The 27,396-nt window shown below is 41.4% G+C and overlaps 2 long non-coding RNA genes across 3 annotated transcripts; both read right to left on the bottom strand.

Annotated features, from left to right (window-relative positions):
* Positions 1-1,975: 1,975 nt before the first annotated feature.
* LOC125299574 lies at positions 1,976-26,925 on the bottom strand. Its single transcript, XR_007194402.1, has 3 exons — positions 26,814-26,925; positions 5,331-5,428; positions 1,976-5,158 (listed from the first exon to the last, which is right to left on the bottom strand). It is a non-coding gene; the product is annotated as an uncharacterized LOC125299574 (long non-coding RNA).
* On the bottom strand, positions 12,498-14,724 carry LOC125299572. 2 transcript variants are annotated; one of them, XR_007194400.1, is made up of 3 exons: positions 14,308-14,724; positions 13,195-13,341; positions 12,498-12,965 (listed from the first exon to the last, which is right to left on the bottom strand). It is a non-coding gene; the product is annotated as an uncharacterized LOC125299572 (long non-coding RNA). The 2 variants fall into 2 exon arrangements; XR_007194399.1 differs by having other exon boundaries at positions 13,195-14,116; positions 14,308-14,340.
* Positions 26,926-27,396: the final 471 nt, after the last annotated feature.

The raw sequence follows: 27,396 nt of genomic DNA, 5'->3' as shown, positions 1-27,396 counted from the left end.
TAACGTTCGTTTTCAAAACTGTGCAACTCACCGAGTGGTTAGTGGTGTTCGTTGATTATTAAAAGCAAATATATCGGCGCAATGTATGATTTCGAGCCGTCTTATTTGCTATTGTGGAACTGTCTATAACACAACCGCTCAATATTTGAACCTGAAGCATACGGTGGCGCAGCTATCAACGTGCAATGAGTCTTCCAACAGAAATCAATGGGATTTTACAAAATGCCAAATAAAACACGACAGAAACTGTATTTAGAGGGGATCCCCTCTATTAAAATCCGGAGACTTCTTCTTCTTATTTTTCTTTTTACCTTTTTGTGCACGCTATTCAGCCCAAACCGCTTAACGTACAAATTTGGTTCAAGCACCGTTCCGTATATCTTCCAAGGCTTTACCGTCCTATCCGTTTTTATTTTTTGAGAAGTTTATACTTTTTGAGATATTTGTAATTAAAAGTGTATTTTCCCCCCATAGACTTGACATGTTGAGTAGCCTACTACAGTATGCCCATTGCCAGCCACCCTGAGAAGTCAAAGGCGATTCAAAACGAGTCAGAAAAGTCGAGACAGGACCACTCGTCAAAATTTCGGTGTCCACCACTCTAGTTCATCCAAAACAAACCAGAAAAGGGCCTTAAAGTGCTAAAAACCGGAATTTTCCTTTAACCTGCCACTAAAAACAGTCACTCCACAGTAGGCCTACATCCGAGGCAAATATAACGCCAGACTATCGATGCAAATGTCTGTAATGATGTAAAGTTCAGGTTAATGATAGCCTACTGTTAACGTCAGCTCTGATGTTTTCAAATACCGGTAGGTTTATTAAGATGAATCTACAAGTTTTAGTCCCATAAAGTAAAACTCTCATATAGCCCTCTCCAGTCTCAGTCAAAATATGTAGCCACCCACTTAAGTAAATTAATAAAGCTTTCTGCTCTGCCCTCCATCCCCACACGCTGTCTGTCTGCCTGTTTTTAATACAGATTCCAGCATATTGGCCACCCTGTGAAAAAGGAATTGCGAAAAGGGATGTTTTCCACGACTTAAATGCCGGTATACCATTAGTTTATAGAAGCCCGGTACCATATAACATGATGTATCGGTTAATGATGCATCTGTATCAGAGGAGGCTTCTATAAGACTACAGGTGAAGCAGTGCTTCACCAAAAAAAAGTAAAAAACAAAACACAAAAAAATCTTACAATTATCACAATTTTACTCCTTTGAAACAGAAATACAGTCACTATCACATGCATTCTCAGTAACAATTTAATATATAATTATTTGCTACCTGCTTGCACTATTTGGTAACGATGCTTATTGTGTGTATGTGCACATTGGTAATTTATTTTAGGTTCAAAATAGGACCCTTGACAACAATATGCCAAGCACCAAGTGGGATGATGCGAGGAAGACAACATGGCAGTCTCTTTCTATCCGTTGCTACCTCGGGAATCCCACAACTCATTCTAGTATACGTGAAGACAAAAACAACTCTTTTGGGCTTGCTATACCTACACGTGAGACCAGACTGTGGTGCAATGTGTTGACGCACAAACAGTCAATGTGTTCTAGACTTTGTAAGGCACAGTAAGGTAAATAAGTGAGTTTAACATTGGGTCAAATGTGCTGCTGTTAGGCCACAAACATTTTCTTCACAACATTGTCACAAATTCACCTTATTTTTCTCATTCCTTTTGTTTGTTTGATCTTTGGCACCCAGTGTTTCCCACAGAATTGTATTGTATTTGTGGTGTTAGCTGCAGCAGGTGGAGGGTCTGTCTGCAAGCAGCAGGTGGGGGTACTGAATGCAACCGAGGAATGAAATATAAGTGCCTGCATACAGCTCATAATACATAAATGCATTTTTCATTCAAAGACTCATCTAATAAATGAAAAAAAAAAAAAAAAAAGTGATACCCGAGTTTGTATGTTTATTATTCATTAAAAAAAAAAACAGATTTCATAGCCTACTGTGATGGTTATTTTAACGTTCAATACCGTTTTGACAACCTAAATGTAACATTGTCTTCAGTTTTTTTTTATCCACATGGTAAGGGGAACATTACTGCAACCAAATATAATGTTCTTTAAAGGTTGCCCCTAGGTTGTTTAATTTCAATAGTTAAGGGAATGTTACTACAACCAAATGGTAACATTCTCTGATGGTTACCCCAAGTTTTTTTTTACATGGTTAGGGGAACCATACTGCAACCAAATAGTATCGTTCTCTAAAGGTTGCCCCAGGTTAGAAAATGTTAGAAAAACGTTCTGCAAACCAACACAACCAAAAAAACGTAGTATTTCCGTCAGAAAAACTTTACTGGCAAACCATAGGACAACATTCACAATTTTCAAGCAACGTTCCCATAACCAAGAAATGTTCCCCTAATGTACCTGTATCTAATAACCTGCTATACAATTCAAATCAAAGCAAATCAAACAAATAAATCTCATTGGTCAAACATATACAAAATTTGATTAGAACAGTGGGAATATTGCATTGTGGTCAATGGAGTTACATGGGAAACAGCATACAATGTTACAATACAATATTACACATGACAAGTTTTCAGGTTACAACTAGATAGGCCTACAGGTGAAGATGAGTTCGGTGGTGTGTAGCTGCAGGCCGAGGCCGTGTAGGCTATATATTAGTGATGATATGTGACGAGACGTGTAGCCTACATGATGGCGGTTTTTGTGTTTTAAATTATTTAGGCTTGACCTATCCGCTGATTTCACCCGGTTTTGGACGACAATGAAGTAAGTCAAATGTATTTTTATAGCACATTTATACACAGCTTAATAAAGTGCTGTTTTCAAACTAGAAACAAAAATAAAATAAATAAAATAAAATACATCTACACATTAAACAAGGAACAGCAGGACACAGAAAGCAAGCATAGCACGTTAGAGGGCAGAAAAGGCTAGAGTATAGGTGGGTTTTGAGCCTGGATTTAAAAGCAGTGATGGAGAGGGCAGTTCTTATATCAGGTGGCAGCTGATTCCACAAGCGTGGAGCAGCGACGGCGAAGGCTCTGTCACCTTTTTGCATTAGCAGAGAGCGGGGGATGTAGAGAAGGTCTTTGTTGCCAGATCTAAGAGACCTGGGGGCTGAATGGGGGTGTATGAGGTCAGAGATGTAGATTGGGGCCAGACCATTTTGTACTTTAAAAACCATTAAATTGGATCCTGAAATGGACTGGGAGCCAATGAAGGGAGGCTAAGACTGGGGTAATATGCTCCAGTTTTTTGGTACCAGTTAGCAGCCTTGCCACTGCGTTTTGGACCATCTGAAGGTGTGACAACAGTGATTGGGGAGACCTAGGTAAAGGGAATTGCAGTAATCAAGCCATGATGTTATGAAGGCATGAATGACTTGTTCCAGGTTGTGATATGACAGAAAGGGTTTAAGCTTGGTGATGGTTCTCACTGATAAAAGCTACTCTTGACAACAGATGAGATCTGTATATCAAGACAAAGCCCAGAATCAAAAATAACACCCACATTTCTTGCATGTGGTTTGACAAATGAGGAGAGGTGAGCCAAGTTGGAGAGGAAGAAGAGTGTGCTGCTGCAATGCTCAACGAGGCTATTGCTCAGCTACCCAGGGTGATACATTCCCTTGACCACATGAGAATGGTGGAGCTTTAGGAGCACAAGAGAGAGGAAGAGGACTATTTGGAGTGTAAAACATGGAGGAAGCAACAGTTACACTAAAGTTATTGATGCTGTAATAGAAATTGCAATAACTCTGTGAAACATTTTCTTTTGTTTGTAGGTTTTTTCAGTTCATCAGAAAACTGAACTGCTGCAGTGCCAAAGAGGACTAGACATTGCTCAGCTACCCAGGGTGATGCATTTCCTTGACCACATGAGAATGGTGGAGCTTAAAGAGCACAACAAGAGAGAGGAAGTTAGCAGTCCTGCTGGAGGGTAGAGAGACGCGGGTCACGGAAGTGGAGAAATGGGGAAACAAGGGAAAAAAACATCTCTCCCATCAAAAAAGGGAAGAAGGAGAGTGTTTAATGCTCAAAGACGCTATTGCTCAGCTACCCAGGGTAATACATTCCCTGGACCGCATGAGAATGGTGGAGCTTGAGGAGTGGGTGAAGAAGAGGAAGAAGAGGACAGCTTGGAGTGGGCAACGTGGAGGAAGCAAGTTTTACACTTGGACACAATCACCAGGCAGCAGAGCAGAGACGCAGTGGCCAGAGTCGCTCAGCTCTGGAATACAGCAGAAAATGGAGGACGCGAGAACATTGTGAGTTACTGAAATCTATCTTGTCAAAATATTAGTGTCTGAAGTTCTTAATCAATGTATAATTTCTGAAGATAGCACAAGTACTCATATGTTATGGATATGATAGTGGATGGATAGGTATTACACATTTCTACACTTTGGAGCTCTACTTGAAATTATTCATTCTCCCCCTGTCTGTCTGTATGCATAGTAACATTTAGATCTGTGAGAGAGGCTCCCCAGGAGAAGACTATTTCTCACGTCAGAGTTCCCCTTCTACGTCAGAGGAGCTTACAGTAGTCCAGCCTCCTGTTGCAGGTGCTCTGAAGTGTCTAGGAGGAAAAGAACACCCTAGCACCTGTCATCAGGCCATCACCCTTGTAGCGTTGTCAATTACAGGATGCTAATTTTCTATCAAAAATACAGAATGCTGCGACACAGGCTTTGCCATCAAAACTCCCTCCTCTGCCACCCAAGCTCCCTCCTTTGAACCCAGCCCTTCAGAGAGCATTCTGCAACCCAGTTGTCCCTCTGTCTCCCATCCAATGCAAGAGAGAACAAGAGGACCTAGACATAGAGAGTGTTTCAAAACATTCCACACAAGTGAAAGAACATTCAGATCATCAAAACCATATGTCATACTACATACTACTACGCCAGTATAACCCAGGATAGGTATAGAATTTTATGGTGTATGTAATCTACACAGATGTTGGACATATTTTGGTGTCAGGCAGAAGTTGGGCAATATTAGCCAATTAGAAGTCCAGTCTGTCTGCTGCAGACAGTAAATATGTAGCTGAAGGAAAAGTATTGCAGCAACCTAATGACAGTCAAGCTCCTCGCTCTTTGGCAGAGCACTTGATGTCTGGATGCAAAGTCCACAGGCTACCAGCATGTGGTCCTCTGAGTCCTTAGCAGCAGGTGACAGCATGGTAGAGCAGGAGAGGAAAAAGACGAGAAGCATTAAAGAGAGGTGAGATTGCAACCACACAAAACAGTAACATGATCTCTCTGAAGAATGTACTGGACTTGAGATCGCTGATGAACTGTCACAAGAAGTTGTGGAAAATGTAAACTAATACCTGTTGTTTTAACAGAAAGCCTTTTTGAATCCTTCAGTTATCCAAGAAATCCAGAATGTGGGTCAGGACATTCGGCTGGCTCCTTGCCTCTGAGCTGCCTGGCCGACAAAAACAAACAAACAAAAACAAAGCGCGGTTAGTGGCTTATCTGGGTAACTTTGAGAGTAACTTAATCACGTGTGGCGTAACTTCCCAATTAGCCCGTACTATGAAAAGTGGACAGGCTTTAACCGAGGTATGCTGCTATGGCAATTTACGCTGCATCTCAAACCTGCTCCGAGCAGGTTATGTTCTTGGTTAACCGTTCTTGGTCTTCCGTTTAACCACACCCTTTATAAGTACCACCTCTCCACTAACAACTTGTCTGCGTACCTGGATGATCCATACGACATTGGAGCGCAAATTGTGAGGGGCTCTCTTCGCAGGGCGAGGGTTTTTAGAGACCGCTGACATTACCGGACGATATTCTTTATGAATAATATAGATTCTCAGCCGAGGGATCGTTATCATTGCCAGCTGATCAAGGCAGACGTCTCTAAAGTCACCCGCCGCAAATCACCCGTAGCAATGCCCTTACGATAGAGCAGATAATGTGCCTTTCGTTGAGATAGGCTATTTTGCCAGTGGACAATTATTCCATCGGTGATGCTGAACATCTGAGCAAGAATACTGTATGTCCGAAAATAAATCGGACATACAGTACAGTAATAAATTAACATCACTATTTTAACATAAAACTTGAATATCATATTGCCCTGCACATAAAGGCTGCACATTTCCACAGCACCAGGATCCGACAGAATGCCTCCCTCAACCCCCCCCCATAATAGGCCTTCCACTAAGTTTATTATTTGCGATGGCCAACTCTTCTGCTAGGCCTACTGTAAAACACTCTGGTGCCTTTCCTCCTACAGTAATGTTCAAAGACACCTTTTTCTTGTTAGCTGTAAAACAGAGGCCAAGTGAAGGCTATAAGCATACAACAAATTAACATAATTAAGAAATACTAATGCAAGCTATAACTATATAAACCTACCATTCTGAATAATGTTTTTGTGTTTCATTTTCACCTGCTGCCATGTGCGTTTTGCACTGGTGTTGCATCTGAAATGTTCACAGGATTAGGCATACACTAAATCAGTCAATGGGGGCTACTTAAACATTAAATTATCCTTATTAATCTATATGCTCACTTCTGAATTGTGTTGCATCTGTAGGCCTTTTTTATGAACTCAAAATAGGCAATTTAATTATTTCAACTCATTTCAGACATTCCGCAAGCTATTAATCCTCCGTAACACATATTTGAGGAACATGTGGAAATAAAATTACTTTTAGGCATTTAGGCTACCCGATCTGCACTACAATGCCAACAGCCTTGCCTTGCTTTGTTTGCTGCCGACGTGTTTGATTTTTGTCGTAAAGTGGGTTTTAATTCCTCGTAACTTGTCATAATAATTGTGCATTCCTCATCCGTAAAATAAGGTGATCGCGTCATGATTGAAAGTGGTGATTTGCTCTGCAACCCGCCCCTTTTATGTGAACACGCACAAACTCCAATTAGGTTAACCCTGGTTCAACAAATCAACGTCTTAATCAGCGTCGTAGTACCGATTAACACCACTTAAGATAACCAGGTTTGTGGATCTGGGTAGGTTAAGCTCCCTTCGTAGTACAGGCCCCAGATCTTAAAATTGAATCATAAAGCCATATGTCCACCAGATGGTGCTGCACACCTAAGTCTTGCACTTTCAAAAACATCTCTCCTTTCAGATTGCTGTATGTTCTTTCTTAAACTATTGTATGGGTAAATGTGACATTTTCTGTTTGAGTGTAGCCCTCTTTTGCCTCAGAAGATGTGTTAGTGTAATCTGGGTCCTAGGGTATGGTTCTCACCTGTTAAGCCTCCTGTTTAACCAGCGTAGGTTAAGCACCCCAAAGGTTAGGTATGAGCTACACCAGGCGCGTAACTGATGCGTTCCGTTCGCGACGCGTAAAATCTATTTTAAATGAATGGTCTATTTTTTTTTAACGTACGCGCTGCTGTCACGTCTGGTGTAGCTACTTCCATTGATTATAATGGAAGCTAATTGTTGCAGCAGACGCAACGCGAACGGAACGCTTCAGTTACACGTCTGGTGTAGCTTAGCCCTTATACTTCGCTAACCAGTGAGTGGAGACGGAGTCAGTATACATAAAAAGACAGCATTATAAAAACACAATCAAATTACAACACCACAAAAGTAGTCAGTGTCAATTCATCAAGCTCATACTCATATGTGATAAAATTGTAGTCTATAGTATATGATTAAAGTATTAGGATACAATTTAAATGGATAAGATTACAGATCTGTGCAGAAAAACCTACTAAATCAAGAGATTGAACCGCCTTAAAGGTCAATCTCAATGGTAATGAATCCAGTGTTGACTAAATCTCAGTGTGGGTATGTAAAGATGTACAAGAAATTCAGTCAAAATTCCATGACTTTTCCCTGACAAAAAAACAGAATTTCCACGACTAGTTATCATTAAAGCTGCAGTTGGCAAGATTTTTTTGATCTTTTGATTTTTTTGAAGGAGGACTTGGAGGGGGTCGTGTGTGGTCCAGGGGAGGACGAGGAGGGAGACAAAGGAGGAGCGGCCGGCGACTTCACAGAGGCCGGCGACTTCACTGGCTGTGGTGAGGGAGACGCCCCGCGGGAGTGGCTAGATGTCACAGGCAAAACGGTGGCCACTGAGGGTGAGAGGAAGCGATCTGATGGGAGGATCCCTTTTATACAGACCAACCCACGACCTGGTCCGCAGAGAGTTTGGGATTGTGGTGATCCATACCTTTTTTTTAAAAGATTGTGCCATTGATCTCATAGTGGCTGAGACAAACCGCTATGCTGAGGCGTTAGCTTCCACCGAGCTAGCGAGTCACTCTCGTTTCCGTGATTATAAACCCACTGATCGTTCTGAGATGGAGGAGTTTTTGGCCATTCAGATCAGCATGGGTCTGACTAGAAAGCCTCAAATCTCTGATTACTGGAGCACCCAAAGTTCACTGGGCTTGACACCAAATTTCACTTGTGTAATGACACGCAACCGCTTTCAGCTCTTGTCCTCCTGCATCCCCTTCAATGACAACTCTCTGAGGTTGGAGAGAGGTCAGCCAGTTATGATCCACTTTTTAAAATCCGCCCACTCATGGATCTAGTCCTGAAGAGTTTTCAGAGCGAGTACTACCCCCACGAACACCTCTCCATTGACGAGTCCATGGTTTAATTTCGTGGAAGGGTTTTTTTCTGTCAGTACGTGCCAAATAAAATTTTGCCGCCAGAAAAGACGCTATGGTATTAGTGACGACTGTCGAGGAAGAACACAGGCTACAGTGAATAGGCTAATTGGCCATACTAGACCTGCACAGTATAGCATTAGATGTTATTATTTTATTTTGTTCTAATTACAATTTATCTAATTGCACTTTATTTTACTTTTTAACTGTAGCAGTAACTGTTCTATTTGCAGTACATTGAGCACAAGCTATAGTGTAATATTTACATCATGTGAATATAATTTTGTATTCTCAAATAAAGGCAAATTATTTATTTTTTGTTGATTTATTTGAAACTTAATAGATATCATGTAAAAATATTGAGTATTAAATCGTTTCGAATCGTATCGTGGAGAATTCTGAAGTATCGAAAATAATCTAATCGTTGGCTTAAGAAATCGATATCGTATCGAATCGTCATGAAGGCTCCGATTTACACCCCTAAAACCGGTTTAGTCTGAAGAATTTTGTCCTGTCAGACTCGACAAGTAATTATACATATCTGTGGCACGTATATACTGGAGGGCCCTTCAACTACGACCGCTGTCTGGGTATTGGCCATAGCTCAGTTGTAAGCTTGCTAAGCGAAGCCAAGCTTTTGGGAAAGGGACACACTCTCTATACTTCCAGCTACTACACCTCACCCGCTCTTTTCCAAGAGCTCCACCGGCAAAACACCGGCGCGTGTGGAACTGTTCGTGTGAACAGGAAAGGCATGCCCCCTCAACTCCATGGTCTGAAACTGCGGCCTTCAGATCCCCCTGTGTTTTTTGAAAAACGTCCACTTTTAACTGCCTCTTTTCGAGATGCTGGTACTGTCACCGTCCTGCACGATAATCTCGTTTTCACTAAACGAGTGCGTAGCAAAGGGTCCGATGGCTACAGAACTTTGTGCAAGCCAAAAGCGTGGAGGACTACAACCGCTTCATGGGAGGGGTAGATCGCGGAGACCAGCTATGCTCCTATTACAGCTACCAACACCGTGCAATGAAGTGGTACCATCGGTTGTTCCATCACATACGAGAGGTCGCACTTGTGAATGCCTACATCTTGCACAAAGAAAGTGGCAATACAATGCAATCCGCTGGTTTCCGCGAACTTGTGGTGAAGGGGCTACTGAGACGGAGGCAAATTGAGCTCACTCCACCTCCCAGGCCAATCAGCACACAGTTAGTCCCCGTGCGTCTAACGGTGTGTTTCCATACACCGAAATTTCGCGTCGCTCTCATTGAGGTTGAATGGAGACGAAATTCGCCCTGGTTGGGCGAAATGAAAGCGAATCGCCGAGGCAGGCGAAACAAAGTTGGCCAATGTTTAACTTTATTTAAATGAGGACCATTCAAGAACCAATCAGGTCCGCGTCTTTGTGTTTGGAGGCGGGAGTTACAAAAAAGTCTGACCAAGATGGTGGACACTACCTGAGCTGTAACATGAAAATTTGTATGTGATTAAAATGTTTCTACACGAACATTGGCACTTGTATCAACACAAATTGTGGTTTATATGCCACACAAACTTAGTCAGAGCACATACACCACTAAATAGACCACTATGTCAGTTTAAGCACTCAATCTTTTTAGCTAGCTGACAGGCGAAATGCTAGTATTTTAGGACATTGGATTGCATTGTAAACCTAGCTAGACAGCTAGGCTACATGCTGCAACACAAGGTATGAAATATATTATGTCTTATTAGGGCCCGAGCACCGAAGGGCGCAAGGCCCTATTGTTTTTGTAAGGATTATTATTATTATTATTATTATTATTTTAACTTTGTCTCAGAGTATTTTCCTTTTTTGAGGTGGTTAAGATGGGTGAAAAGTCTTGAAATTTGGCACACACATCAGGTGTCACGCAAAGCAGTTAGGTACAAGAGCGGGTGTGGCCCAGGGACTCAGTAGCGCCCCCTAAGGTGATTGAGGCAGTGGTTGGCACATACTTTCAGCTAGACGTATCAAATTTGGTAGGTGTGTGCAGGGCTTGAAAACGAAATTATTTTTCAAACGTTCCATTCCGAACGGTTCAGGTAGGCCTATGTTTAACGTTTTCGTTCTTGCATGCGTTCCGCCACCAACATATCGGTCCTGAACCGGTTCGGAACGCAAAATATCGTTCGTTCTTAAAGTTCCGGCAGTGTTTGGCGGGCCTATCAAGTCTAATTTTGTGGACTTTACCTTAGAATAGACGTACTCATTATTTCCCCTTGATTTAGCCTATACCGTAGCTATGCCCAAAAATAATAAATCACAGGCGGTATCCAAAAACATTCAGATGGGCTATCCATCCCATAGCCTACAGACTTACTGTAGGCCTAACCTATGCCTATAAATAATTTCTTCTCAAAAATATTTCTGGATACGTGCTAAACTCCTTACCTGGTTGTAGTTTTATCCATATGGAGATCTTCAAAGGCTTGCGCTATAATTCCAACCCTGTTTATAACCGAACCTGTCTGTTGCTGACAAGGCCTATCTCAAATGTCCCGTTTAACTCTTCTACATAGAATAGGCTATAATTGCGCAAACATTTCAAATCCCGACCGAGTTTACTTTGTCATAGATGAATAGCGATAGTTCAGTGGGTGAAATGGAGATACAGAGAACTTCAAAACCCCACCGACACCTCCTTCCTATGCAAATCTCACAATTCTAAACTCCCGCCATAAAACGGGCGAATCCAAACGAAGCTGCGAGTTTACGCAAACTCGCAGGTGGTACCTTATTTGGCTCTGGCCTGTACATTTGTCACGCCACAAAATTTACATACAGACCAGCCCACTGGTGCTCTGAGCCCAGGAACGTGAATGGAGAGCGAAGATGAGACAAACACTAGTTAGCTGCCTGCTCGTTTACTTCCACAGGAATTATAAAGCAGACAGTTCTTCAAGGACATCGAAAATGAGCCACGGTCGTAAATGCAGTGTTCCAGGCTGAAACTTAGGCTACAAAGAAAGCTGAGACTTTCCATAGTCTTCCCAAGGATTCAAAAGTTCGAGGGGCATGGATAATGTTTTTCTACCAGAAGATCCCTGCAAAGTCTGACACTCCGTTATTAATTTGCAACACATTTCACCGAAGTCAGTTTTCAAAACCTTGGACAGTTAAGCAGGATTTGCTAAGCTGCTGTTACTGAAACGAGGGGCTGTTCCGACCGTAAGGTCATCATCACAACCGCATGCTGTAAGTATTATTTTGTCGCTAAGCGGTTATTAGCCATGCTAACGTGTATCTAGCAAGTAGAATGTGTGATTTAGTTCATTGGCAAGGCTATTTAATTTTCCTGTGTGTCATTTGGATAAAACCTGTGTTGTCATGTTAACCTACATTTTACTATGCATGCTAACTGAAGCTGAGTAACACGATAGTTCGCTTGCTAACTGTAATATAACCCATACCCATATAACACATACGTTTTTGACGTCAGAAGTGGAAACAACTTCACGTTATCAATTCAAATGATATCTAGTCGATATGTTGAAAACCGTGTTGTCTAGATACAATGGATTTATTTGCACGTTCTTATTTTATAACATTACAAGAACGGCAACATGACAAACGCAGCATGCCATGCCATGCTCCAAGTGTGGCATCTTGCGGGGCTTAGAATATTAGCAAATGCTTTTGCTGTGAGTTAACAGCTTGGTGTGTGCATGCAAAAGTGACTTTCACTTGTTACAACATTTCTGTTGTTTGGTTTAGGTTTTATCTTGCAGCCATGCACTTCAATGAGAATGCCCCACAACGGAAGACAGCCAAGGAGAAACTATGTACAGACTTGACAAACAATTTGTAAGTTTAATAAAATATATATTTTTATTACAAACAACAAATCAAAATGTGCAACAGTATAGGCACTAAAAAGAACTTATCGATTCACACACAACAGGCTGTCTTAGACCTGATGCTACTGGTGTCGAAATCATCATCAGTACTGTAAACAAAGCACAATGTTCAGGGCCATACAATTTGTTTATTGTACAGTATACAGCCTACAATGCACTGTATTACATTATCCAATATAAGTCCTCTTTCTTGTCCTCTTCGAGATCAAAGACCCTCTTCCTTATTGGGATGCCGTCCAGCGGATTCCTGTGCCCCAGGACTTGTGTGCTCAGCTTGACAGACCTTCCATGGAGGATGCTGTTGCTGAACATGCGTTCAGTCGAAAAGGGGTCTGAATCCAACGTACTGCCCTGAAGTATCCGGAAGCTCCCTCCATATGCGTAGCACCACACACGAGGGGATCATGACACGGACGCTTCTTCTAAGGAAACCCCAGCTCCTGCTCACAAAAGACCTGTAGGCCAAGTCACTTCATTGCCTGCAACGAGAACAGGGTGGAAAAGCAATTTTTTTTTTACTATTTATTTTATAATATTTTACATCAGAGTATCACTGGACGATTGTTGAAAAAAAAAAATAAAGTTTATCATTTTGTGGTGTTGATCAAACTGTGTTTTTGCAATATGCTGAACCAATAATGAATGTGTATTGGTAAATATTTTATTTATATACTGTAACTACTAACACTTGTATCAGATTGTCCTCACCTTTCCATTCCTCTGATTCTCAAACGGCCATGGTCAGCTCTGTAAATATTCATTGCATTTTGCAAAGAATATAGAGGCACAACGGATCGAGGCCATGATGGTCATTCAGGTCAGCTCCTCAGGAACCTGGGTCATTCTTTTAATAACCTGTAAAAACAAACATAATTTCCCTGCTGTTATTTCGTAATTTTGAATGAGCAGGTAGCACAAAGTAGCAAATGTCTCCAGTTTTAGTTACCAGAGTTGTAAGATCACATATTAGGCTACATGGAAAGAAGGTAATAATCTCAATCAGATGTTAGCAGGATAGTTACAAGATTACATTAGACCTACTGACTGTACCTACTGTATTTTAAACAGTGATGTTTATAGGATTTTTGATTATTGTACTCTACTCCATTGTACTATGTAAATAAAAAGATAAGTGTTTTTGAATTGACACAAATTGGCCTAGTAATATTTTCGTTGACCTCGTTTCACTTCAGCCATAGGCTACAAACTGCACAGAGCTCCTGCCCAGTTAACTGGACGTCCCGTTGTAAGATCATACATTACTACATGGAAAGAAGGTAAAAATCTCAATAATCAGATGACTTAATCAGCAGGATAGTAGTTACACGAGTACATCAGACCTACTGACACAAACATATTTTCATTGACGCGAGCAGTAGGCTACTCGTTTCACTTCAGCCTACGAACTGCACAGAGCTCCTGCCCAGCTAACTGGACGTCCTGTTGTAAGATCATATATTACCACTACAATAATGTATGTAACTCCTAATCAGATGACCTTTTCAGCAGGAGAATATACTTACTGACTAAAACGAGTACTTTCCTTGCAAGCAGCACTCCTTTCACTACAGCATAGCCTGAACTGCCCACGACTGGCTACGAACTTTTCAGCTAGCTTCTAACTGGACATCTTGACAAAAATTGCACAAGAGTACAAGTTGTAAAACATTTGTTTGTGTGCAAATTAATAACTTCTGTTGCTTACAATGCTAAAAACGAACCTAATACAATGTTTAGCTTAGTCTACGACACTAACGTGCGAGTATTACAGCTAGCTAACTGGGCTACGTGTGGCAAACTCAAGTAAATGACAAAACTTACCACTCTGAAGTAGTCATTTCCAATCTATGGGCGACTGGTTGCTCGTCTATTTCAGATTCTTCCTCTGATTCAGGCTCAAATATGCTGTTCAACACCTATGTCTCCATAGCATTTCCACCTTGGCTGTTTCAGTGAGTGCTGTCGGCCATGTCTGCGTCTTTGCTCTAGAGCTTTGCTCGTTGTTAACCAACCAATCAGCACGCAGGTCATCTAAATATTCATGAGCATACCATAAAAGGAAGAAAACCTCTCGTTTCATTCTAGGGCTTTTAACCAGGCTTGCATTAGGGCGCATAGAACAGCACATATGCCATTTTCAGCCCAACCAATGTTACACACCCTATTCAGAGACCTTAAGGACCAGCACAAAATACCCTATATCATCATTCTATCACCCCTTTAAAACGACAAGGCGTGGACAGGCAAAATAGGCTATTACGCATAGGCTACAAACAATTTCCAAATCAGTTTCAGTAGCCTACGCTACGAGCTGGCCTAAGATCCGAAGTGGCAGACGGATAGGTTACATTACAACAGCAAGACAAAATATACACATTTGGACCAAAGGTCCATTTATTCGTTTTTTTTTTTTTTTAAACTGCAGAAATCAAATTATTAGGCTGTTCGCCTACAATCAAACGAGTAGAACACTTTGGTATCTGAAGTGCGCTCTGCGTTGTTTCGTCACATTTAAAGCACAACAGTGACAAACTGTGAGCGCAATGCGCTTCTAAAAGCAAGTTCACAAACATCAGTTAAAGAGATTACAATTAGGCTACTTGGCTGTCAATAATGATGAAATAAAATTTTTCTATCTGCATTGGCTTAATAACAAAAAATAGGCAGATATAAGGCAAGCCGTGGCCCACTGGTTAGCACTCTGGACTTGTAACCGGAGGGTTGCCGGTTCGAGCCCCGACCAGTGGGCCGCGGCTGAAGTGCCCTTGAGCAAGGCACCTAACCCCTCACTGCTCCCCGAGCGCCGCCGTTGAAGCAGGCAGCTCACTGCGCTGGGATTAGTGTGTGCTTCACCTCACTGTGTGTTCACTGTGTGCTGTTTGTGTTTCACTAATTCACCGATTGGGTTAAATGCAGAGACTAAATTTCCCTCACGGGATCAAAAAAGTATATATACTTAAAAGTTAGACAGTCAGACATTCGTTTTCAAAATAGGGCTTAGGCCTACGGCAACATTAGGCTACAGAAATAAAATTACCACAGTGACACACTCTATGCGCAATCTGCACTTCTTTTGAAAAAACAAGTTCACAAAAATCAGTGGTAGAAAATATTAGGCTAGCCTGGCCGTCAATAATAATAAAATAAAATAATTAGGCTGTCAGAATAGGCCTACAATAATAACAAAAAATAAATAAAAATAGGCCTAGATAAGGCAAAAGTGAGAGTGCTCCAACAGTAGAACAGTGCTCAGGTCTAGCTTTGGAGGGGGTGACTGGCTGCTACAGTCCATACTGTTTATTCAGACGTACCAGCAGAATGTCCTCAAGCACCTTTTCGTTCAATGATGATCTTAACGGGGAAAGAATAAATTTCAAACTCAAAAATGCCCGTTCGACACTGACTTGCGTGACAGGGAGAGGGAGGACACTCATAGCGAGCTTGTACAGATCGGGGTTGGATACAGAATACCTAGCCCAGTACTGAAACAGATCTTCGGTGCGCCTTAGACGGTCATTGTCAAATAATGTGCTCTGGCGTGCTTTGAGGCACTGGGCTACCTTTCTCGCAAAGGGGCTTGCTAATTTTTCTGTGTCCAGGGAACATTTGAGCCATATGCCGTAGAACTCACCAGCAGTTAGCTGATCAGATTGGAGACATTTTGTGGCTATTTTCGCGGGTTTCAGTGCATCTACTGTGTTGGAGACATATTCCCATTCAGATTCACTTAGATGTAGCTCGGGGATGGTTGGGGCTATGTCTTCACAAAAGCTCCTAAGCTCGAGCAGCCGTGGAGCATATCATGAGTGGAGTGCCAGCGAGTTGCACAATCCACATTTGCTCTCTTGTGCCCCATTCTCTTAGAACACACACCACATTCTGCGAGCGTAATCGTTTTGCTACACGTTGCTTTGCCTTTGCTATGATGTTGGACGCTTGTTTTAATGAATCGTCAACGGCCAATTGTAGAGTATGTGCAGCACATCTTACACTACGCAACACATGACCGGGCCACGCAGAATCGAGTGGAAGGATTAGCTCCTCCTGGTTTCCCGCATCCTCCCCAACCTTTTCAACATCCTCCCCAATCTCCTCCGTCTCCTCGCAGGTTGCATCTTCGTTGCTCACAGCTCCCTCTTGGATATCTGACAGTAAGCTCACGGCTTTGAGCATATTCGCCCCATTATCAGAAGTGACTGAATACACCTGTTGCAAGCTAATGTTATGTTGACGCAAGACGTCCATCACCACAGAGGAGATGTACTCAGACGTGTGCCGTTCTGTCAGATCCCTTACTGCCAAGGTTCGCAACACAACCCCCTTTCCGTCAGAGTACTGCACGTTAATACCCAGCACAGACCGGTCTCTACATGTTGCAGAATCTATTTTCAGCATCAGAAGTCTCCGCTCTCAGTTCAGTCATGAGCTTTTTCCCTTTAAGCCCTGAGCAATCCCTGACACCATATCCCGAATGTTAGATGAATTGATTGTAACATTTTTTCCCATAGCGTTCTGTATTGGGTCGATTATTTTTCGAAATCCCGAATCTTCCATCAATGAAAAGGGTCTCCCGTTAACCGTGACTAGCTCTACGCATGCCTCTTTGAGGGTTTCAGGTGTTAATGCCACTTGGACCTGTTTGGGCTTTTTCACTATGACCGAGTCCAAAGTACTTTGCCCATCCTCAGCTGGCCTCTTGTTTTGATTTTGGTGGTCTTGTAGTGACTTCTCGAACACCTCTGGATGTCGTCTTTGAATGTGTCTCTGCAGGTTGCCGCCGTGATTACCAATGATTTCTATCCCGCACTTGGCAGGTAGATTTGTTGGACGCCGCATTAAATGAGAAATGTTTTCTCATCGGGTTTTCCTGCTTCCGTCCCATCTAAACAACTTGAAAAGCCATAATTAATTGCAGCATTCGTAACAACCACACCAGCTAACATTAAGTAGTTGGCTACATAGGGGCTTGTTAGCTCACATTAACAGTGTAGATGCGCGGGCTTGTTTTTCGCTGAACCGGAAATAGTCTCCCTGACATAGGATATGCTTTTGTGAATGCTTTTATAAAATATATAGAGAACGAAAAAAAAAAAAACGTTATTAACCGGTTTTGTGGATTTCAGAATAACGTTTCTGTTCCGAAACAGTTGAAGACCATTTTGTTTCCGTTTCCGCTCCTCGTAAAATTCCGTTCGTTTTCGGTTTTCGTTCCTTGAACCGGTTCAGAGCCCTAGGTGTGTGTATCTCCCCAAGATGAACAACTTTCGTATGTACAATGCATTAGCCATGCCCAACTGGAAGTGAGGTATTTGGGATTTTGTGCAGACTAAAATGTGATGAATTGTGATGCCAAAAGAGGTTCTTCCCATCGGTGAAAACGCATGAGATTTGGCACACACGTCAAGAGGTACCATGAATACACAGGGGAAAAGCCTTGGCACTGGGCTTGGCCCAGGAACTCCATAGCGCCCCCTTATGTCACTGTGACTTGTGGTTGGCATATAGTTTTAGATACACACACCAAATTTGGTGGGTGTGTGTAACTCCCAAAAACAATCAACTTTTGTATTAACATGCCATTAGCCACGCCCACAGGAAGTGAGGTAATTGGGATTTTGTGCATTGTGGACATGATCAATTTTAACGTACTCCTCCTAGACGGTTGATCCGATTCATGTGAAAGTTGGTATACATGATGCCAATATGCTTCTGATTTTAAATTGTGAAGCTTTTTTTGATATGTTGTAATTTGACGAAATGGCAAAACTATGAATTTTAATACCCTTCCACATAAACAATAAATGTGTCTTAATTCACCATGCATGGCTTGAAATGTTTTCAATTTCACCTTGCAGCTTGCAGATCGGGGCTGGGCTCAATGTGGGGCGGAGCGCAACGTTGAGCTCAGCCCACCCTCAGACCATCTTCTCACGCTGACCATGTCCGTAGGGCCTACCTGGTTTCCTACAAGTTATATTTCTCAACATAATCTCTAAGAATAAATCTTATAAATCTATAAAAGCATTTTCTCAACTTCAAGAAAAAAAAACACGGATGTTAGATGCTTGTTAGGCTAACAGTAGGGCCTACTGGGCAGGGTAGCCTATGCGTAGGGGAGAACTGGTAGCCTACAATTGTAACAGCGGTACAAATGTAACAATGTTTTATTCTCAATTCTTACACCCATCCAAACATGAATGGTCTACTTAATACGACCAGAGATAAAAAGGTGCAAATTCAAGCATCGCGATTTTTTTTTAAAACTGCAACTGTTTGTTTAAGTTTGCTTCGTGAAATTTGAGCGTGTGGACTTCAATCACACTTTTTTATATCTTCAGTCCCTCTGTTTCAAGTTAATGAGTGCCATGTAGGCCTATATAGTCATAGCAAATGCAATTAAATGAAAATAAAAACATGACCTGTGCGGGTCAGTTGTAACCCATCTCTATGGCAAAATTAACTGATTTTTTCACGCAACACTTCTGATTGCGAGATATGGATTTAGATTTTTGTGCCGCGATCACACCCAATTAAAGTTAACAGAGCAACTTGAAATATCACTGTTGGACCAAATGTTTTATCAAGTGGACCAAAATAAGCATAAAGATGAGCTATCATAACACTGTGACATATGGTCTGCAATGGCAATAAATATAATAATAAATATATAATAATGCAATAAATTAGCTTTAACAGTCATACATTTTGACTTTTTTGTTGATATTATATGAAAACAGAAGCTCTTTCTTTAAGCCAGCAGGATTCATGATTTTAGAACTGTTACATTCATGACGCTATACTGTTACAACTGTACCGCACTTTTTTATGGCTGCGTCACACAGACGCATAGACGAACACAGAGGGGAATGACGAGCTGATTTTGGGCTGAGCTCAACGTTGCGCTCCGCCCCACATTGAGCCCAGCTCCAATCTGCAAGCTGAAGCCAGGGGTACTTGCAAAGAGGGAGGAAGCAGACACCTTTCTACTGCAAGACCTGTCCAGACCACCCTGCACTGTGCCCCACTGACTGCTTTGAGACGTACCATACAGAGCTTTTGTACAAACACTGGTGAGATGTTGTTTGCTTATTATAGTAGGATATCTAGTATGCGTTCTGGTACATTACATTCATTTTAATATGCGCATGTTGAAAGGCATTTTCCCTGTTTCACACAATTTAATAATTACTATTGATCATAAAAAAGTTATTTATGCACGTTAAATTACACTGTTAATAACTATAAATGTAGACATTTTCCAAAATGTTCCATTTTGTTTGAATTTCTTCTCTAAATATAGTTTTTTTTTTATTCTTTTACAGAATGCTGCCCTCCATCTCAGGCATCCACCACTACCAGCCTAGGTCGTCTAGGAGCACTTTCAAATTGTGAAAAATCAGCCGCTCTTTCAATCCGTTCAAAGGATCAGTTTCAATCAGTTCAAATTATTAGTTCTTCCAATCAGTTATTGTTCATTTTAAGAAATCTATACAAAACTTGAACTGATATTTATTATTTGTTTGTTCAAATCTATACCAGTGTGGAGGTTTTGCTGTTCGTTTTTAGAAATCTATACAAAACTTACTCATATTGTTTGTTCAAATCTCTACCAGTGTAGAGGTTTTACTGTTCATTTTTAGAAATCTATACAAAACTTGAACTGGCTAGTAGCTGGCTAGCAAGTAGCTGGCTAGTAGTACACTAGTTTCCAAAAGATGTTCAGAGTTCTTTTTTGTTCTCTTCAACAGTTATTACGTGTAGCTGTATACTCAAATGAAACATTGATCTAATCCAATGTGTTTTCAAAGGCAAAATAGGAAATTAATCAGAGAGAACAGAGAGTATTGTGGCCACATATAGGTCGCTCCCCGGGCACAACACTGGTCTCTGCTGTTAGTGTGCTCACAAGAACTTAACCTATGTCAGTCCTTTACTGTTTGCAGATGTTAAAAAAACACCCCAGCAGGTGGATATTTTTTCTTTTATGATCTGCAAAATGTCATGTGCAAAGTATCTTGGTTTGTCACCAATACCACCAATAGTATATATAAGTATATATACTCTTTTGATCCCGTGTGGGAAATTTGGTCTCTGCATTTATCCCATTCCATGAATTAGTGAAACACACTCAGCACACAGTGAACACACAGTGAGGTGAAGAACACACTAATCCCGACACAGTGAGCTGCCTGCTACAGTGGCGCTCGGGGAGCAGTGAGTGGTTAGGTGCCTTACTCAAGGGCACTTCAGCCGTTCCTACTGGTTGGGGTTCGAATCGGCAACCCTCCGGTTAGTTTGAAGCGTTAACCAGTAGGCCACGGCTGCCCCTCAATTAGCAAAAATAACTTATCATTCATATTTCTTGTTCAATTTTACTACAGGGGAGTTTATGTTTAGTCATTCTAAACCTTTCTAAACCTGAATTTAATTGCAAAGGAACAGCATAAATAATGACATGCATGGAACTACAGTGAGCATTACTTCAAATTGGCACGGGATCACACGACTTTAATTTGTATTTCTCCAGTGACGCTGCAACAACCCAAACAACCGGCAGATGGCTCTTGTGAGCAGGGTGTCTCGTAAAAAGAAATGGAGCCTGGAAAACCCTAAACAGACTTCACTACAGACTTTAGCAGACTGGTTTAGAAATAATTTAATAGCCAGAAATATGCCTGCACTGCCCTAATAAAAAATATTTGGTTAACTGCGAGTGAATCCCGTTTGCAGACGTAAAAGAAACGCAGGACGAATGAAACATTCCGGTTTCCTCCGAGTGCAACGATGATAGACAGACATCATTTGGAAAATTCATTTGGACATTTGGAAGAGCATATGAACCTCCGCTGCTCAGCCAAATGCCTTCCTTTTACGTCCTGTTATCAGAGTTACAGGCGATAAACAATTTTTGATGGTCACAAGTTTACTTCAGGTGGGAAGTGTCAGGAATTTTCATATGAGAGACGCTCTCATTGGTGGTTAGGATATGGAGTAGGGGATTGACAGCAACATAGCCAATCACATTATGAGAGATGCTGAATTTAACATCAACTGCGATGTTTGATTTTAAATTAATGTAAATTTAGCCGGGACTGTAAGCTGGCACATGTGGGTGCTCGATATTTTCCGTGGGTGCTCGAGCGACGGAGCACCCACCGGCGCCTATGCCATTCATGATTTGTTGTCAAATATTGAAGTTGTGGGAGGTTTACATAATTTAAGCTGTAGGCTATGTTTCATTCGTCCCCCATGCTGTTTCATTTGCATAGTGACAGATTAACTTAATAATGTTACAAAGATACTGCATCAATCCGTATGTTTCATTAGGCTACTAAGCTATTTGTTTTGCCTTACTCTTGATTAATTTAGGCTAGGTCTTTTTACTTACTGTAGGCTGCGCAAACCACAGGCCTTTATTTTGGGCAAGGCAGGCCTTTATTTAATAAGGCTTCTGTTGAAGAATTGTAAAGCCTGCGCTAACAGTAGCCTAATCCTCCTGCCCCCGCTACCACAGCTGTGTGAGCGCGTCCCTGGATAGTGTGACATGCTCACGCATTATGTCTCCTCCTTGCAAACTTGACCTATAGTGCAACCATAAACGTCTTCATAAAATAACAACTTGCCAGATATGCCTTCATAGCTTTGAGCTTGACTGGAAATGACTTTTCTACATTTGCTGCCTGCTGCATCCTTTCTGTTCTTGAGTTAATGCATTAAACATTGTTTGCTGGTAACCCGCCACAAATAGCCTACAGATTCTTGCATGCGTACATTCTCTATTCTCTCCAAAATGTGCCCGTTCTATAGGCTGGCCAAGTGTGTATTTCTGCGGCATAAACCAGATGTATTTGTTTATTGTACAGAAAAATAAAAATAACCTGTCAAGCAGTCAATTGACTACATTGCAGTCAAGAAGTAGGGCAAATTAATTTACGAAACCAAACCGTGGGTCATAGTTGTCTAAGCCTCTATTGTGTAGCCTGTTAAAAACGTCGCTAGATAGTATTAAATCGCCAACAACATTGTTTTCTGCAGAAGCCTACCCTAGGCCAGTGGTTCTCAAAGTGGGGGCCGCGAGGGGCCTCAGCAAGTTTGAAAGAAAAATAAAAGCAACAAATAAATACATTTGAAATTTTTTAAAATATACTTATTACTATTAGGGTTGTTATACAATGCCATTATAATAATGTGTTGCATATCTGAACATTATATTTTCCATGATAATGAGTGGAGATAATGGTAGAGTGATAACTCTCATATAGCAGAAAGCCCCAAATACAATTTTTACACACTGTATGCTCCATCGCGAAGTGTTTGTGGCTAAAACTAGATGTAGCGCATAGCGGTACAAAATATGACCGCCACTCAGTCCTGTACATCCGTTCCACGAAAATAAATCACACTTCAATTTGTCTCCATATTTTACTCCATCCCCCAGTCTTGAAACTTTTGTGTATGCTTGTTTGGCATGCCTGAGTGTGTGTGTGCGACTGCACAGAGAGTAGCCTACTGGTGCTGAAAAGGTGAATAGATTGTAGAATAGCCAAAGAAGATGTAGCATTGTTATAAAACCTTTAACATCTCTAAACAATCACAAGTAGGGCAGTTCATCACAGTTCATCCATTGCAACTGGATTGATGAAAGGTCACTTACACCTGTAGGCTACATTGTATTTGGGAAAAGCAAAAGGTATCAGCATAATGTTATTTATTTATTTATAAACAAAAACATCTCTGTCAGTTCCGTGCCGTTTTCAACAGCTATCAAAAACAAAGGTCATTTTTGGATGGATGGATTTTTTGTGAATGTTTCTTCTTCTACATAAGATTTTAGTCATCTTTAGTTCATGTAATACTTTATTGTCAATGTTTAAATTTAAATTAAGTAACAGTAGTCTGTAACAGTAGTCTGAAACGTTATTGTTAATACACAAATTAAGTAACAGTAGTCTGAAATGAAATGCTGTTTTACATCTAGTGGTGCAAATAACTGACATGTCCAAATGGGCCTTGATGAAATCGTTAAGCTAGACTGTTCATACCATTTTAACGGGCCAAAGTTGAAGAGCTGTTGTCCGTTATTGTTCGTGCAAATATAGGCTGATTGATGTTCCCTTGCATTGTGTAACTGAGGTCCATGGCTAGTCTGGCTTTCACCAGACCAACCTCAATCTTTTAAGAAATCAAAAAAAAAAAATGGCGGGCAGATCAGGCTGGGTTCACCAAGCCTAGTCCATAGGCACCCGATATTGTTCACGCTCTGGCTATTCTAAATGCAAAAATGCATCAGGGAGTTATGACAACTGTAACTAACACACTAGATCCGAATAGAAAGCTGTTAGCTTCCCTAAGCTACAGGTAGGCTTATAAGGTAGGCCTATTTACAACATAAATTGTCAATAGGCTATGCTGGCGACACAAATAAAATCTCCTTTGGAAACCAATGGCTTACGCCTTACAGTATCAAGCGGACTTAAACTTCCATATCGTGGCGAAAAGTTGTAATGAAATTCACGCAGCTCCATGAGTCAAGGAAAGCGCGAATGAAGTAGCCACTTCTAAATGGGACCCACTACACAGTAGCTTAAAGTGTGTTGCTAAAGCAGCCATAATGAAATGAAGGTGTCATTGTTTGGATACTTCACACACACGTGCTTTTTAATTTCACAGACTACAACTACCAAGCTGGAATCAAAGCACATCGATTCCCCTCTCACACCCTCACGCACTTAAAACAAAATAAACAGGCGTCTCAGTCTCACGCATGTATAGGCAAAACTGTATCAGACCGGTGTAACGTTGGTATATCTTCCATTGCACAGAATGATTTTTGTAGCACATGCAACAAATGACAGTCGAAAGATACAATTACAGTGCTGCTATCAATTTGCTTGGTATAACCGCATTTATAGTTTTCTACAAATGCAATCAATCAAATTGGCCTCAATCACTCAACCAACGCTAACGGTAACATTACCTAGGTCCTTATTGATATTATAAGATTAACGTACCTGCAGTAAAAACCAAGCATGTCCGATAAACATCCTCAGATTTATTTCGGCTTGAAGAAGAAATGGGAATTACATTTCATGTGAACATCATCCTATCCTTATTAGACGTTCTCTGCGGTAAACTATAGTCCTTGTAGGAAGCGTCCATTGTTATTCCAACCCACGTTTAACTTCCAACAAAATTACGTCTCACTGCAACGAAGCGCCATCTAGTGGACAAACGACTACTTATCGCCAATACTGGAAATGCAGCCATGATGATGATGATGAATATATATATTTTAGCTTTCTTTTAATCCTACTGAATTTGTAATTATGTATCGGCCGTTCTAATACCGATAGTATGTGGGTGCCTGTGTGTGTGTGCATGTGTATATGTATGCACCGCCATCTACAGGCCAATGAGTGTACAGTCATTAAATGTACACATAATCTATTTTTTTTTTAAGACCCCCCCATGGATGAAATTCTACGAAACTTGGCATACCCCCAGAGAATGCCAGGTCAATCATACAAATAAAATTTGGTGCAGTTCTGAACATCTTAACTGAAGATAGGGGCGATTAAAGCAAAACGATTTTTTTCCGTAAAAGTGTAGTGGGGCTACATACCCACCAAATTGCATGTCCCGGTGGTTCGGTGTCCCGGGTATCGTTGACCAAAAATTCAGGAAGTAGATGACGGGGGACTTTGACAATACCTAAATGACCGCTTCGCTAGCGGCGGTCATAATAATTATTAGGATTAGCTTAATGTATTTTTACATTTGCCGTAGTGTTCTCGATGGGTTTAATAACACATCAAGGGGGGTCCTTGGCCAGAACCTAGTGGTATTTGGGGGGCCTTGTCGTGGAAAAGTTTGGGAACCCCTGCCCTAGGCTACATATTAGTTCTGAACAGTTACTTCTCCACTGGCTGAATTATCAAAAAGGTGCTTTCTCTTCGTCCTCCGCAAATTAAGCAGTAAGTTCCATAGAGAGACGTTAGAATAAATTAGCGTTTGCGATTGACAACGTTGTGATAAGTAGGCTATAACACTAACTTTGCAAAGTTAACTTGAATGCATCAATTTTGAACAAAGTTGTGTAGGCTACACTGCGCCAGTTGTAGTCTGCATGAACAGTTCTTGAAGACACTGTTTTGATTTGCGTAGGGGAGGTGCGGGCTGAAGCCAACCTGTTTGAGGGAGAGCGGTGCAAGGAGTGAATGCGTGCTCTGTCCTGCACATATCTCTACAATGAAATAATGAGTCTAGGCCAGTGTTGGGGGTTACAAAGTACAAGTACGTCCTGTGTTACTCTTGATATCTCTAATATATTTACTTATTGTTTCCATAGGCATGCAGTGATTGCTTATTGAAAATATAGATTAGCCTACTAACGTAGACAGCAAATTAAGATATTTTTTCGTTTTGTGGAGCGGCACCAGTAGGCTATCAAAAGCAGATTTCAAGTTTTGTTACCACTGTGTAGCCAAGCCTTATGCCATACCCAGGTAGCCGAGGTAATTTTTAATTCTGCATGATTTATTTGGTTATTGAATTCGTAGGCTGGAATTCCTCTCTCAACAATTATGTTTAAAGGTAGCCTCCTGCTTTTTCAGAAGGGGCGGCAGGCAGGCTACTGACAGAGCAATGTACAGTGGCAGAACGACGCACAGTGGCTGAAAGTGGTACTAAAGTTTCACGCAGCGTGGTAATGCGCGACTGAAGTGGCCATTTCAAAGTAATGCCCACTGTATGACTTCACAAAATCTCACTCCAGCCAAACACCCAAAGTTGGCAACCCTGCCTTAGCTGCCATACTTATTAGCTACAGTATCCTACGTTTATCGTAGCTCATAGTGCTAGGGGTAATGTAACTCGACAGTTTGTATCCTACGTTTATCGTAGCTCATAGTGCTAGCTGCTAGGGGTAATGTAACTCGACAGTTTGTACCTTGCCGTCCACTAGACTATTTTGCTTGTGGTGCAAACAAAACGTGACGTGACATGCAAAGGATGTTTTCAAAATGTATGAGAAAAGGATTCAAAAGGTACTGTATATTACTTATCAGTGTGGATACAGCTAGTAAAACCAGGTAATGACTTTCTAAATATCTTAATTCTCAAATCAAGTTTACTCGAATGCTGAAATTGATCCCAAGCAAGCATGGGTACAGTTTAACTACAGTGCAAATAACCTTTACAAACTGATTTAAATCAACACTGGTGTGACCGGTCACTCAATATACAGTAACAAATACCGGTCTATAAAGAGGGCAAAAAAGAGGGCTGTTTAAATTCTTCAAGACGTCGTGTAGAGGCAAATTACTCACTCAGTCCGTGACACTTTCATTCCAAAGTGTCACACTCCCAGTCAGCTCAACTTCCCGCTTCGCTGCGATGGCTAACCTGAGGAACCTCGAGCAACCCAGTAGCTCGAGGCACTGTCAGGTAACATTAGCGATGTCCCGCGTCGGCTGCACCGAGGAGCCCCGAGCGGACCGGTGGCCTGGGGCGCTATCAGGCAGTCAGCTACTACAGCTTCACTTACACACTAGATACTCAACTCGGTTAGCATGCTAAGCAGGTACAGACTACAAACGTTACCGATTTAATATTCAACACATCCACCGTAATCGCTGCTACCTTGTGTGTTGGCGAGTGTAAATATTATGTTGATAAACTATAATTAATTCGAACAACGTATTTGGTAAGTATTAGCTGTGCTAGTTGTAACAACGTATCTAAACTTATATGAGGCGATCTCTGTGTGTCTCTATCTCCCGCGCTTCTTCTCTTCTGCCTGCATGTCCACCCACTGAGCACTCTGATAGGAGGAGAGTGATAGCTGACAGTGAACTTGTCCTATGACATTTCTTATCTTCGCTATCATGCTAGATTTCCCCACCATGAAAG

Source organism: Alosa alosa, chromosome 8 (genome assembly GCF_017589495.1).
Source record: "Alosa alosa isolate M-15738 ecotype Scorff River chromosome 8, AALO_Geno_1.1, whole genome shotgun sequence".
Classification (NCBI taxonomy): domain Eukaryota; kingdom Metazoa; phylum Chordata; class Actinopteri; order Clupeiformes; family Clupeidae; genus Alosa; species Alosa alosa.
The sequence above is the reverse complement of the archived record's forward strand: the minus strand, read 5'-3'. Positions and strand labels throughout refer to the sequence as shown.